The sequence below is a fragment of the Ahaetulla prasina genome, chromosome 1, assembly GCF_028640845.1.
Source record: "Ahaetulla prasina isolate Xishuangbanna chromosome 1, ASM2864084v1, whole genome shotgun sequence".
Classification (NCBI taxonomy): domain Eukaryota; kingdom Metazoa; phylum Chordata; class Lepidosauria; order Squamata; family Colubridae; genus Ahaetulla; species Ahaetulla prasina.
The window spans coordinates 249686952-249702018 of NC_080539.1; positions in this window are offsets into that span (position 1 = coordinate 249686952).

Below are 15067 nucleotides of genomic sequence, written 5' to 3' on the forward strand. Positions count from 1 at the left end.
CATCTCCTAAAATTCAATTTTTTTCACCCACTTGTATATTCCTTCAAATTTCATGTCCATTTCTTAAATTACAATCCAACTTCTCAAATTCAAATTTTCATCACTTATATATTTCTTCAATTGTCATAACATTTAATGTCCAATCTTCCAATACTACTCCATCAATCAAATATCATTTCGAATAAAATCTCTCAAATACAATATTTCCAGCTTAACTTCATAACTTTTACTATCTATAAACGTGTTAATTAAAACAAATAATCATTTAAACTACATCCACAATATAACAGTAAACAGTTAAAATCATTACATCCACATTATCTAAATTCATAAATTTTACTTTCCATCCTTCACAATTAAATAATATCATCCCATAGATTTATACCATACAAATAGCAAATAACGAAAATCCTATAATTTATATCCTAAACAAATCAATTCCAAAAATTAACCATAATCATCATATTCACATCTTAAACATTCCTTCCCTCTCCCATTCTATTTTCCATCATTTCTAAACCAATTAACTTAGCATCTAACAACAAAGGATTCCCACTCTTTAAAACATTAATATAAAAATGTCTCGCTTTCATAACTGAATTAAGAAAATACTTTCTGCCTCTAAAATTCACTGACAAAACCATTGGAACTTCCCATCTAAAATATATCTGATGTTTCTTAAACTCATCCACTAAAAAAGCAAATTCTCCTCTCTTTCTTATCATTTTAGGAGGAATTTTCTTCATCATTTTTATTTCTTTTCCCAATATTTGAAATTTATTTTTATAAAAGGCTTGCAAAATTTCATACCTAATCTTTTTAGTTGTAAAATAAATAACCACATCCCTCGGTACTCTATTTTGTCTTGCCCACCAAGAATTAACACGATAAATTCTTTCAATATTAATCTCAAAATCTTCTGGCTCCACACCCTTTATCTGAGCAAAGGCTTGCGTAAAAATCTCTTTTAAATTTTCCTTCCTACTTTGCTTCAAACCCCTCACCCTTATAGCATATTCCATCAATCTATATTGTAATATTACTCTTTCTTCATCTGCCCTATCTACCTTTGCCTGTATATCTTCCATCTTATTATCTAAGTTCCAATTGTTTTGATTCTTTTGAATTTCCTCTATTTTCCTTTGCAACTCTAAATTAGCTTTATTAATTTCTTCAAGATCATCTTCCATCTGAATACAAGAGCTTAATATTTGCGCAATTGCATTTCCCTCTTCTACTCTTCCACCACTTCCTTAAAATCCAATATCTCTTTCTCTATTTCATCAAATTTTTGATCTATTTCTAAAAAATGACTCTCCAAAAACTCCTGTAAAGAATTTCTTAATTCCTTTTTGATTTCTTCTTTTAATTTTTGAATCTGAATGGAAGAAATTTCAAAGTTTTTAATGACTTTTGGTACTATTTGCTTAAAAGCCATTTTTAAAAAATATAACCTAATAACGGACCAAAAAAAAAAAATTCAAAAAGAAAAATTCAAAAAACTTTTCTTCTAAATCACTATAATCCCAAAGAAGAAGAAAAAATATAAATCATAAAATTCTCGTTTCTTCCATTTAGTCAGTATCTTCTTATATATCTTCTAATTCGACACTAGCTGTTAGTAAGCATTTCTTTAACTTTCGTTTCCAGTACACACATTCCACAAAACCACCATTTGCTTTCTTCTCTCCTATCTTCGCAACAAATATATCCTCAGGGGCTTGCAGTCTTCTTACAAACAAATGCTAGAACTCCAGTTTCTGCTCCGTTCATGTTACAATCCCTCATAAATCAATTCCTGCCGTGGAAATTGGACGCTACGTTTTGTCTGCCATAAAAGGCAGATGCCCTCCCCCAGTCTGGAGCTTTTCAGGCTATGGAAGGAGAGCTCCCCGCAAGCCACAGAAGCTTTTTCTGTGGCTTTATTTGGGTGTCTCAACTTCAGGCTGAATGCTCATCTCTCCCTCTTTGCCCGAGGGAAGAGATTTCCAAGCTGTCGGACCAGATTTACAATGTCCTGACAGCTCTACAGACTAGGGAGTTAGCAGCCTAATCAAGGCTGCTTCTCAATGAAGTCCGTTAGAATTTCCCTTTTATTGCTGACCTTAGGGTTGATGGCTCTTGAGCACAAAATGAAGAAATTACTGTAATCTGTCCTGCAAATATATGTGTTTTTTTTATTTGCATTTATATCCCGCCCTTCTCCGAAGACTCAGGGTGGCTTACACTATGTTAGCAATAGTCTTCATCCTATTTGTATATTTATATGCAAAGTCAACTTATTGCCCCCAACAATCTGAGTCCTCATTTTTTATCTGAGATATTGTTATGACTTATGTTGAAAAAATATGTTCACTTTAAACGGGTTGATACTGGTTGATATTCACAAAGGTCAACATTAAATGTCTTCATTCTCAACATTAATCATTCTAGAAAATCCTGAAATATATCCCAAGACTGACCTATCGCAACAGCGTTATCATGAATGGAGCTGTGCTGATTTTTGGCGTCTTGTAAATTATTAAAAGAGGCCTGGAGAAATCCTACAGTTTTACATGGATCAGTTAGTGAAGACTATTAAACTAGTGATGGGTTTCAATTTTTTTTACTACCAGTTTTGTGGGTATGGCTTCGTGGACATGGCTTGGTGGACATGACAGGGGAAAGATACTGCAAAATCCCCATTCCCTCCCAATCAGCTGGGACTTGGGAGGCGGAGAATAGATGGGGGTGGGCCCAGTCAGAGATGGTATTTACCAGTTCCCTGAACTACTCAAAATTTCCACTACTGGTTCTCCAGAACTGGTCAGAACCTGCTGAAACCTACCTCTGCATTAAACGGGCTCCAAATTTGGGGGAGGGGAGGATTTGGAATACAATACAATAAAACAAAGAGTAATTTCTGCAAATAAGTTTTCAGAGTTCTAGTTTTTGTTAACTCATCCTTTTCTCCCAGGTGAAAAAGATCTTAGTCATCACCATCGGGGGGGTCATTTGATATTGTGTGCAAAATATTTTTTTTATTTTTTTTTATAACTCCAAGGAAGTTTCTCCCTTCTGGAAAAGCTGATGATTCAGGACTAAATTAAGGCAGTGGGTAGCACAATGGATCTTCAGCTCTTGATTGCTGTGCTGCAATCCTAGCTTGGATATCAATATACCATCCACTTATATATGCATCAATAGAATAGCCTTGCAAGTTTGACATACCCAGCCCATTACTTTCAATGGTGCTTAAAATTCTATGACTCAAACCAGTCAGTAATTAATTTTTGACTTCCAAAAGTCCTCAAAAAGGGTCTGTGTTTTTGTGCTCAAGCATCCACTTATAACAGTAGATATATAGCAAATGATCTGGATGACCTGATCTTTTTTTATCATTATCTAGGGTTGTATTCCTGATCACAAAGAAAAAAAAATGGAGCTTTCCTCTTTTTTTTTTTTTTAATGATTCCATCCCTGCTAAGGTCCAAAAGAAAGCAATTTATTCACTCTGCGGCACTCAAATAATGTATTGTACCATCCTTCATGCTCATAATTGGTCCAGCTTGGAATCTAATTTTGCAAAAAGCTTAATAACTGAGAGAATTGCAATGCCAGCTCTCTAAAGCAACACCTCCCGAACATACCACCCCCCCCTTGAGATTTGTGTAGCTCTGCCCTGTCTTGTTCAAATGGTCCTTAAAAATGTGGTTTCCTTCCAGGCCTCAGGCTATGATGAGTGGTGGACCTCTTGAGGAATATTATGTTGCCCTGAATTAGAGTTGTATTTTTTATAATGTGAGGACAGCCATGAGTTTCCACCACTCATTTGTTCTTGCAGAATCCTCGGTAATATACAATGCCTGTAAATTCCTCAGCATTTTTTAAATTGAACTCAATTAGGGACCAGGACCTTGAAGGCGGTTCAAATGCAAGCTCTTCTATAGATATGTTCAATAAAAGACGATGACAGTTTTTTTGGCTTAGTATTAGATCTGTGAAAAAATGTTAGGGTCCATTTTCATGAAATGATGCAAGCTGTTGGACTGACCCAACTTAATGAAACAATCTGGGACATGGCCTGCTGGTACCAGACCTTAAACAATATTCAGATACTCACTGGCTAAAGCTCTCGGCCATTTCATTTCCCTCTACACATTCTGGTCAGAAAAGGTGGAGAGCCACTTAATCGTTATCCTGATATCCAAACCTGCTCTAGAAATCCTACAGAAGCCGTTAAGCTGATTTCTCAGGCACATACAGCAGGATTCCCCTTGCTCTATGTGGAGGCAGCTGAGCTTGTTAAAACCTTTAGCCAATGCTATAGAACTATCATTAAGCAAGCTCGGTATTTCACTGGGGACCATTAAGGAGTGGCACACTACTACCATCTCTGTGGACAGCTCCACATGCTCATCATGGTTTTTAAAGGCTGCTCAGAGGGTAGGCCTGGTCCCAAATAGTTCCCCCCAGTGGCCTCCTAGCTTTTTCCTACTGATGTAGACCAGGGGTACCATATCTGGGCTGGAAAAAAAATCTGTGCATCCACTGGAGGGCTGCAAAGAGATGCTCCTGTGTTTCTTTGCTGCTGTTGAGTGGTCCTCTGAAATTCTGAAGCTCAGAAGCTCAGATTCTGAAGCTGAAAGGAACTCTGAGTAAAATGGAGAGCTTCAAGGTTCTTGCTACATCTCATGTTAGAACAGTACAAGAGAGCTGAAGTGGTATGCCCCTCTGGTGACAGCAATGGAAAGATCCTTAAATCAAGGCTCTGCTCACGATAGCTGGGAGGGACAGATACACCTTGGATGCTGAAGTCAATAGAGTTGAATATGAAGTATTATGTGATCTTTGACACACTGCCTTTTTTGTGACTTTTTTTACATATAATGTTGCAATTCTGTTGGAGGAATGTTGAGGTGATATTCAATGGTCTAATGCAGGGGTGAAATGCTCCTGGTTTGGACCGGATCGCCTGATCCGGTAGTGATGGTGGTGGGTGGTTCGGAGAACCAGTAGCAAAATTCCCTGCCCCCTTCCATGCTCAGCTGAGCCACGCAACCATCAGAGGTTGTGAAAAAAATGCTTTTAAAAGGCTCTGACATTCCCAGCTGAGTTATCTGATCGTCAGAGGCTTTTTTTCTTTTAAAGGAAAAAAAAATACTTTTAAAAGAAAAAAAGGTTGGCCACTCCCACCCAGTCACATTAACCCCCACCAGGCTACATCCACAGAACCTGTAGTAACAAATTTTACATTTCACCACTGGTCTAATGAGTTCATTGACAGTGATATGATTAGTTGGCCAATGAGTTTTTTTACAACTAAATTCTCTGCCTATCAACATTAGAGGTGGCAATGCTAACAATGCTTTGGCATTTCTGCAAGATGGAAAAAAAGATTAAGAATAAATGACTAAGTCCTAGATTAAGATGACTTAAATATTAACCGCTTTTAAGAATGAGAAGGGCTGTAAGCCCACCTCTCTCTGTTGCAGTTCCTCTCAGTATTATCTAGCTTGCTTCTGCTGACTACTAACACAGAATATTTCTAGTAATTCACAACACTGACAAAACAGACTTCTGCCCAGAAGGCCAACTTTTCTCAGCTAATCAGCTTGCACCCCACTAATGCTATTGGTAAGTGGGTATTTCTTAGAAGGAGCAAAGGTTCCCATACAACTGTACAATTTCTCCTGGCACCCTGTTGCTAAGTGACCCTTGAGAAATCAGAGGCAGGAAAATTAGATTACTTAGCAAGAGCAGGTCAGTGGACATTCTTCAGTGTTATGACAGTCTTGGAACCCCAGAATTGTTTTTTATAGCTTTTGAAAGTTTTTAAATTGGAGTAGAAGACTTTCTGTCTTTAACTATCAGTGCAACCCACTGTCCTAGCTGGATAAACTGTGCTGTTCTTTCTTCCTGCTGTCTGCATTAACGATGGTATAGGGCAGTGGTCACCAACCAGTGGTCCGTGGACCACTAGTGGTCCATGAGAAATTTTTGGTGGTCCACAGAAAAATTATTTCCCTTTTTTATATTGCACTAAATACTATTTTTCTTTTGAAAGAAATCATATTAGTGGCCCACAGGATTTAAAATTATGAATTTAGTGGTCCCTGAGGTCCGAAAGGTTGGTGACCCCTGGTATAGGGCAGGGGTCTGCAAACTTGGCTCTTTTAAGACTTGTGGACTTCAACTCCCAGAGTTCCTCAGCCAGCTTTGCTTTGGTATAGGGAATAGTTTAAAAATCTATAATGTTGAATTATATCTAATGGAAACTTGGTTATTAACTTTTTAAATAGTCCACTATCTATGTTCTTTTTACCCCATTCTGCTAAATAAAATAAAATAAATAAATAAATCAGTGGTGGGTTTCAAATTTGTTTTACTACTGGTTCTATGGGTGTGGCTTGGTGGGTGTGGCATGGCTTGGTGAGTGTGGCTTGGGGGGCGTGGCAAGGGAAGGATACTGTAAAATCTCCATTCCCACCCACTCCAGGGGAAGGTTACTGCAAAATCCCCATTTCTTCCTGTAAGCTGGGACTTGGGAGGCAGAGAATAGATGGGGGCGGGGCCAGTCAGAATTTTTACTACCAGTTCTCCGAACTATTCAAAATTTCCGCTACTGGTTCTCCAGAACTGGTCAGAACCTGCTGAAACCCACCTCTGATTTTAATGCTTTTTCATGAAATCCCATGGATTTGTTTTTAAATCAATATTTAAAATAACTTACTTAAAATTATTTTGCTTTTTGAAACATAAATTCAGATCTAGCTATTCTGTCAGAGAGCCTTGAAGCTCTACTTTGAATTCAGTCAGGACTGATTGTTAGATAGATGTAAGAAATTCTAAATGATGTTTTTATTTAGGATTTACAGTATTATAGGGAGAATGGTAGGCATACCATATCTAGGCTGCAAAACTTAGATGACTATTAGATGGTAGCAAAGATGTTAGTTTCTGTGTCTCTTTGTTGCCACCTAACAGTTGATAGAGGTTTTGCAGCCTAGAAAGCATAACCCTAGAGCAGGTCTATTAAACTGGTGGCCCGTGGGCCAGATGAGTCACGTGTAGGCCACACCCATCCTGACTCTGCAAAGGCAAAAAACATCACAATACATCATGTGACGTGATTGAGTTTGACACCCGTGCCCTAGAGAACTTAGCGTAATTTCAGAGACTGTGATTATGTTCGTAATTCAAATAGAACATGAGATATGCAGAACATCCTCTAAATCAGAGGTCCCCAACCTTTTGGACCTCAGGGACTACCATAATTTTAAATCCTGCGGACCCCTAATATAAGTCCAGTGCACCGCTTGCTGAAGTGCCTGGACTCCCAGTGATGGGATGGGGTCTTTCAGGCACTCCCCATCCTCTCTCTTTCTCTCTCTCTCTCTCTCTCTCTTTCTTTCTCTCTCTCCCACTCATTCTCTCTCATTCTCTCTGTGATTCCCTCTCTGACTCTTTCTCTCTCTCTCTCTCTTTCTCTCTTTCTTTCATTCTGTCTCTTTCTCTCATTCTCTTCTCTCTCTCCACTCTTTCTCTTCCTCCCCCACTCTTTCTCTCATTCTCTCTATCTCTCCCCCTCTATCTCCCACTCATTCTCTCTCATATTCCCCCCTCTCTCTTATTCTCTCTCTCTCATTCTGTCTCTTTCTCTCTCTCTTTCATTCTGTCTCCTTCTCTCTCTCTCTCCCCCTCTCTTTCTCTCCCCCCCCCTCATTCTCTTTTCTGTCTCATCTCATGGGCCAGCCAGTGCCTTGGGGCTGAGAGGAAGTCAAGCATCTCCCTGAGAAACTGAGGTGCACGGAGCAGCAATAAGGGGTGCTCCAGCAAGAGATCCAGCAAGAGACAAAGATCCAGCAAGAAATGAAGCTTCGCTCCAGCTCTGGAATATGGAGTGAATCTCCTTCCCCACTCCCCTTCTCTTGCCAGCTGAGGAGTGACTGGGAAGGGACGGCGAGGGGCGGGGACAGCCACTGGTGGGTTCAGCCAACAGGATGCTACAGCAGGGGGAAGAAACAGCCTGGGGTTCCCTCCACCCATTGCTTCGTCCCGCCTGCACTGACACCCCCCCCTTGCACCATTACCTAATTCTGGCCGGTGAGGGCTATGCTGCAGAGTTGCAAGTTGTACAAACCTCCCTCTATGGCTGAGATTTCCAGCCCCACCATGAGCTGCCTGGCCAGTTCCATATTCCAGAGCTCTAGTCACAGGACTGGCCATTGCTCATGGCCAGAGTATCTCCTCCACCCAGGTGGGCCACAGACCACCAAAATTTTCTCACGGACCACCAGTGATCCATGGACCATTGGTTGGTGACCACTGCTCTAAATGGTCCCTCCAATCTTTGGCAAATATCCTACAAATTTAAGTATATTTCTATGTGATGCACAAAGAAATAAGTTGAAAATGATTCTGTCTTCTCACTTTAACCTGTGTGGAACTTACACTGTTATAATAACTGCAGTGGAAATTACTGTAATTAAAGCTTTTTGTTAGAGGGCTGTCAAATTCTTTTGTGTATCTTTTTTTTTGGGTGAAATTAAACCAACCATCTGTTAGCCCTCATTAGGCCTTTCATGAATAGTGCTATTAAATACAAGTGAGCACACTAAAAGAACTGTTGACATCTGGGTTTCTTTGGAAACATTGATCAATATTAATAACAAAACTACTTCACCTGAATTTATTATTAATAGAAATTTAAATGGAACACAGAGATGGATGTTTTGTGTAGCAGTTCTAAAGCAACTAATCTAAATGATGGAGCAAAAGCTTTTTTAGTGGTAGCCGTGAATAATAATAATAATAATAATAATAATAATAATAATAATAATAATAATAATAATAATAATAATAATAATAATAATAATAATAATAATAATGAAGGCATTTTGAATATGAGATTTTCTTGCATGTTATTCCATATACTCTTGGAATCCTGGATAATATTTTGATATAAATAGTTGTGTATGAATAATTATCATTTTTATTTTTAAGCATAAGCTACAATCTAAGATATTAAAAACTGAGTTTAACCAAGCTGGACCTATCCAAATAATATATGCATTGATTAAAAACATGCAACTCTACTGGTTATAATAGAGTGAGACTTGCTAATATAAGGAAGGTACCTGAGTGCTAAAGGTTTGATTGCACAGGTTTACCACTGGAAGGAGTTAGAAGCAATGGAAACAGGATTTGCAAAGATGCTCAAATGAATAAAGGGAGGGATTAAATAAATAATAAGAAGCTTAGAGTCAAGTAGGAAATCAGAATTTGAGTCCTCTGCCAAGGGAAGTTCTATGTCCCAAAGATTAAAGACGCAAAGGATGACCTCAGAAGAGTTAGGAAAGATACAAAATGTTACAAAAAATACATATTGTATCTTTCCTCATGCAGATTATTATGTGGGTTAGTTTGGAAACTAACCAGGGAGAGAAGCAACCTAGAACTAAGGAGAAAGTTTCTCATGGTTAGAACAATCAACCAATGGAATAGCTTGTCTGCAGAAGTTGTTGGTGCTCCATTACTGGAGACTTTCAAAAAGAGACTGGAAAACCATGAAATGGTATAGGGTCTCCTGCTTGGGATTGGACTAGAAGACCTTTCTTCCAACTATTATTCTATGGCCTAGATTTGCAAAGGGGGTATAGGTACCTACAGGGGAAGGGGAGTGGAACAAGTAATGAAATGTGCATCCTAATGTTACATTACAAATTTTGTCTACTGTATTCTTGCATGCAATGTTGCAGTGCAAATATAAAAAGGTGAAGCTTCCAATATGAAATCATGATTCAGGTTTCCTCAGAGGAACCTGCTAGTGAAATTGGACAGGTTTCCCAATGTATCCAGAGTGGTTTTTTTTTACATACCTGTAGTTCACGTGAATGATATGAGCTCCCAGGTACTTTGGTTGCGTGGACACATGAAGGACCATATTGAGCTAGCTGGGGTAGGAGGTAACTAGTTGGGAGTGCAATCAAAAATGTGTTCTCATATTTTTCTCAACATGGCATGGATCTGCATGAGTAATTTTGATTTCTATAAAGTAAATATTGCATAGGCTTATTTAACAGTAAACATATTTGCAATTCTGTGGATGTTTCTGTTAAGCAAGTTTCAAAAGCCTTAATCTTTCATTGATTTCTTTTGCACTAGAATCTGTCTTTGATTCTTAGATTTCATTCTGCAGTCAAAATGAAGCTACATACATAAATCAGTGCCTTTCGACACTTTAATCTCCTAGTGTAAGAGACATTTCCAGTTATATATGCCATGTAGGCTCAGTCACTCTGTTTGTCATTTTGTGTGAGAAAGAAATTTGATGTATTCCCTCTTTTCCACACACAATAAATAAAACCTCTTCATAAAGCATGTTGTGAGGTTAGGAGTTTAACTATCAAATGAACAGTACAATGAAAAATCAAACAATGAAATCTCACTAATCTATGATTTAGGTAACACTACCTCATGTTAATATGACATGTGAGTTCACTAACTGTGTCCTCAGCCTTTGTAGATAAAATGTGAATAACTATAGCAGGAAAAGCCCTACCCATAGTTTTATTTCCGTAATATTTGATTCCTACCCTTCACACATATAGCTGCATGTGTAAAGCATTCCCCGTTCCAGACATTTATAATGTACATCAGATGCAAAGGGTAAAGCAATAGCACTTAAACTTATATACCACTCCACAGAGTTTTACATCCCTTTCTAAGTGGTTTACAGAGTCCACAAATTGCTGGATCCTCATTTTACCCACCTCGGAAGGATGGAAGGCTGAGTCAACCTTGAGCAGATGAGACTCGAACTGCCAAACTGCTGGCAGTTGGCAGGCAGCAGAATTAACCTGCAATTTTGCATTCTATTCAGTGGTTGGGTAACTTGGTATGAACACAAAACATTATACCACTCTCTTCCTTAGCTAAATTTTCCATCAGTACCTCCACGAAAAATTCACTGCATTTGCATTTCATTGTAAATACAACCCAAAAGAATGTGGTGTAGTTACTTATTTGGCTATTTGGTTGGATAGAAAATAGGTGTAGCTTGTTTACAGTACTACGCTGTAATTTCAAGGCAGATTAAAAACAGGGGGGGAAAAACCCCATGCTTGTCAGCCTATTTTTCCCAATGGCTGCAAAATGATCTAGATATAATCTCATAATTATGCTCATCTCTGTGTCTGAAGTCAATCTATTTGGAGCATAACGGAAACAGCAATGTGGAAATATTTCTATAATTTTGTACTCAGTTTGATTTTATTTGTATCTGTTGTGGGCATGCACATGTCATCAGTGCTGGTCATTCATTCCCATATGTTTCTAACCTATATTTGTATAGTCAAGATGGAAATAAACATATCCATATTCAGCAATATGCAATAGATGAATATGTGGATTAAAACTCAGATCAGTGGAAAGAATACAGATGGTAAATGGCTGTTTTCTATAGAATCTGTTTTCATAGATTGCACACTAACATACATGACACAAATTTAAGTAGACTTTAAAAAACCAAACCAAAGCAAGCTTAGATTCTTATTTATCTCAAAGTCATAACAATGCAATTTCTTCCCAATAGCATTTAAATGGTTTCCCATTAACTTTTTAGATGTGAATAACTTAACAATCTTCATAGAATCTCTCTCTCTCTCTCTCATATCTATCTCTGTGTGTTTAAAAAAGACTCAGTATCTGATAAAATAAACATCATTATTCAATATATTATGTATAATTATTCTTATCTGCAAACCAAAGGAAATATTAAATAAGAAATAGAAGTAAGAGGAAACAAATAAAGACAATTATCAGCTACCCTTCTTCTTAATACAACAGTTATGGAGATGATGGAGGGCTTTGCTCCTACCCAAATTTTTTATATCTCCAATGTTCATCTGCCTCCCTCGCCTGAACTTTCAGATACATTTTCCTCTCTCAAATATCGCAAACATTTTGAGGGGAAAATACATGCATGGAAATATCTAAAGGAGGAAGTAGGGATGAAAATAAATTTTCAGTGTTTAAGGTCAGTAAAAATCTTCCTCCGTGTAGACAGTGATAAATATTCCCGCTCATCTATCAAAGTGTGGATTTTTGACCTAACTGTATGTTTATTTCAGATTAGAGCATTCTGTAAATTACTTGTAACCCCAAAGGTTGCAGTAGAGCTGAGAACCGATTATAGGAATTGAAATACTGTATGACAACTGACAGGAGTCAGCAAAAAGTAAGGGGGTTAAAATTTGGATCTAAGTTTGCGATAAGAATTAGGACCTGGTGGGCATAATCTCTGGAAAGAGCAAATAATTGGAGAGGAGAAATAAAATGGCTGCTGTTGGATGATTTAGAATCACTGAAGGAAATCAGAATTAACAAACTTCAGACAAAAAAGGGAAATTGTCCTAGGGAAGGAAGAGACAGAAGACAAAAATCAGGGAAAAGGATAGAAGTGAGAGTGACATGTCAGAGGAAGACAGCAGAAGATGTTTAGACTTGAGCAATTGGTGGTAGGTTTGTCAGATCTTTTTTTTTTTGTCTTTTAATGACCCTATAATCCCTTACATTGGGGAGGATTTGAGGCAACTGAATGGAGCCAAGTGTTTACTGGCCAGATGCCCTTCCTGTCACTAATGCAGAGTTCACAGCAGATAATTACTCATTGTGGCCAGAGAGAGAAATATCTGCTGCTACCTAGGATCGAACTCACAGCCTTCTGATTGTGAGGCGAGAGTTCACCTCTAGGCCACTGTACCACTCACTTGAGAAATTGGTAGTGATGGACATAAAAATGATATTGAAAAGGGGAGCCTCAAGAGACAAAGAAAGACTGTTTATACAGTCTTTCTTTGAGGTATCCTTCAATTTATGACCACAATTGAACCCAACATTTCCATTGCTAAGCAAGACAGTTGTTAGTGGAGTTTTGTCCTGTTTTATGACCTTTCTTGTCATAGTTGTTAGGTGAATCACTGCAGTCGTTAAGTTAGTAGCATGGTTGTTAAATGAATCTGGCTTCCCCATTGACTTTGCTTGCAGAAGGTCACAAAAGGTGATCACATGACCCTGAGACACTTCAACTGTCATAAATAGGAGTCAGTTGCCAAGCATCTGAATTTTCATCACATCATCATGGGGAATGAAAAATAGTCATAAGTCATTTTTCTCAGCGCCGTTGTAACTTCAAACAGTCACTAAACAAATGGGTGTAACTTGAGGACTACCTGTAAACAAGTGGAAGAAGGGAAAAAAGATATTTTTCATTCCATACAGCTCTGTTTAGATAGGATTTCATTCTTTGCCCCTGACAGAGAAGAAGAGCAAATCTGAAGGCGCAAAGGAACGAGTAATATCAGTTGTGGTCATCTAGCAAGGAGAACTGATGGCAGGTGGACCAAGGCAGTCATAAAATGGATCCCGCTTGATAAAAAGCATCTATGAAAGAAACCTAAAACAAGATGGATCAACAACATCAGCAAGTATTGCAGGTCCACTTGGCAAAAGAAAACTCAGGACCATATTGGTTGGAAACATGCGGAAGAGGCCTTCATCCTACAGTGGATGGATAGACGATGGCTAAAAGGATGAATGTTCAGCTAACAGAGAGATGATGGTTGGCATCTTCACCAGACTGTAAATAGTCTGGTGGATTGACTGGAGAAAACTAGAAGCTTGAAAAGAAGAAGGGGAAGAGGAAGTAAGTATTTGTTTTTGAAATGTTCAGTATGTTTAAGAAAACTGCTCTAAAAACCCTGCCATATATATGTCTGAACACAAGAGAGGAAGGAGTGTTAGTATCTCAGCAAGACATTTCTACTAGTTTCTTATTGAGTTCAATAGTTTACTGTTGTTCAGTTATTCATGTTTGTTTTATACAATTTATATAGCTGGATGATTATTTCTCTGATGAAACAGTAAAGCTCTTCTTATTTGTTCACAATTAGAGATTTGATATTTTTCTTTTCGGATGACCGGAAGAAAGGAGGAAACATTCCCTTTGAAACAATCCTTGCTACTAGTTGCAAAAACATGACAGCAGACACGTTTAAAATAAATGGCAGACTTGCTGCAGAGATTTTGTTTGGGATATTTCAAGGGGGTCACTTCTTCAAATTCAACATATTGGGAAAGATTAAAGCCTTGCATAAAATCATGTCATTTTCTCCCTACTGCTTATGGTGGAATATTTTTGGGAACCTTTTTTCTTTGCAATTTGGGCCGTTTTTGAACTTGACTTTATATTGCCTGCTTCCCTAACTGGGTTGAATTTGGCCCCATTCTGTTGCAAGGTACCAGCTGATGGAGCAATAGAAAGATACCTGTTTATATAATTCCTTTCTAGGGGTCTATTGGGTTTGAAAAAATAAAAAGCCACTACTTGTCTCTTATATAAACCTTTGAGGGAAGAAGTCATTAAAAATGTCCTCCTTTTCTCTAGACAAAGTATTTATCTTCTCCTTATCCTGTTATGAATTCATTTCTTTAAATCAGGGGTCCCCAACCCCTGGTCCACAGACCACTATTTCACCATGGCCCATTGGGAACCGGGCTGTCGAAGCAGCAGGTGAGCCCGCAAAACTTCATTTGTGCATGTTTGGGATTTAGGTAGCGCTCACAAAACCATTCCCCCCCCCCCCTGCTGCTGAAACTGCTGAAGCTGCTATTGCCACCACTAGTCTACTGAAACCAAAAAGGATGGGGATCCCTGCTTTAAACTACAGCCTCATTCCCCCCCCCCCCCACAACTAATACAAAAGTTCGTTTTAGTTGGTTAGGAAAGGACAGCACTGCAGCTGAGGAAGCAAGCTCACCAATTTTTAGAAGGAAAACTCAGTTTCATCCAATTAGTCAGTAGCTTCTAGAGGTCTTTTCAAAGAAAATGTCCTTGAGGTTTGATTTGTCTGAACTGAAAGGAAAACCAAACAAGCATGGTTCATCCTATTAGTAATTGTCCTTGTGACATTTGCAGGTTTGGGGATATCAAGCACGAAACAGGTGTCATCAAATCTATTTGCAGTGCGGTGACCTTCATAGCTAACCAGACATGGCTTGGTACACATACTGGAGGCTCTGATGG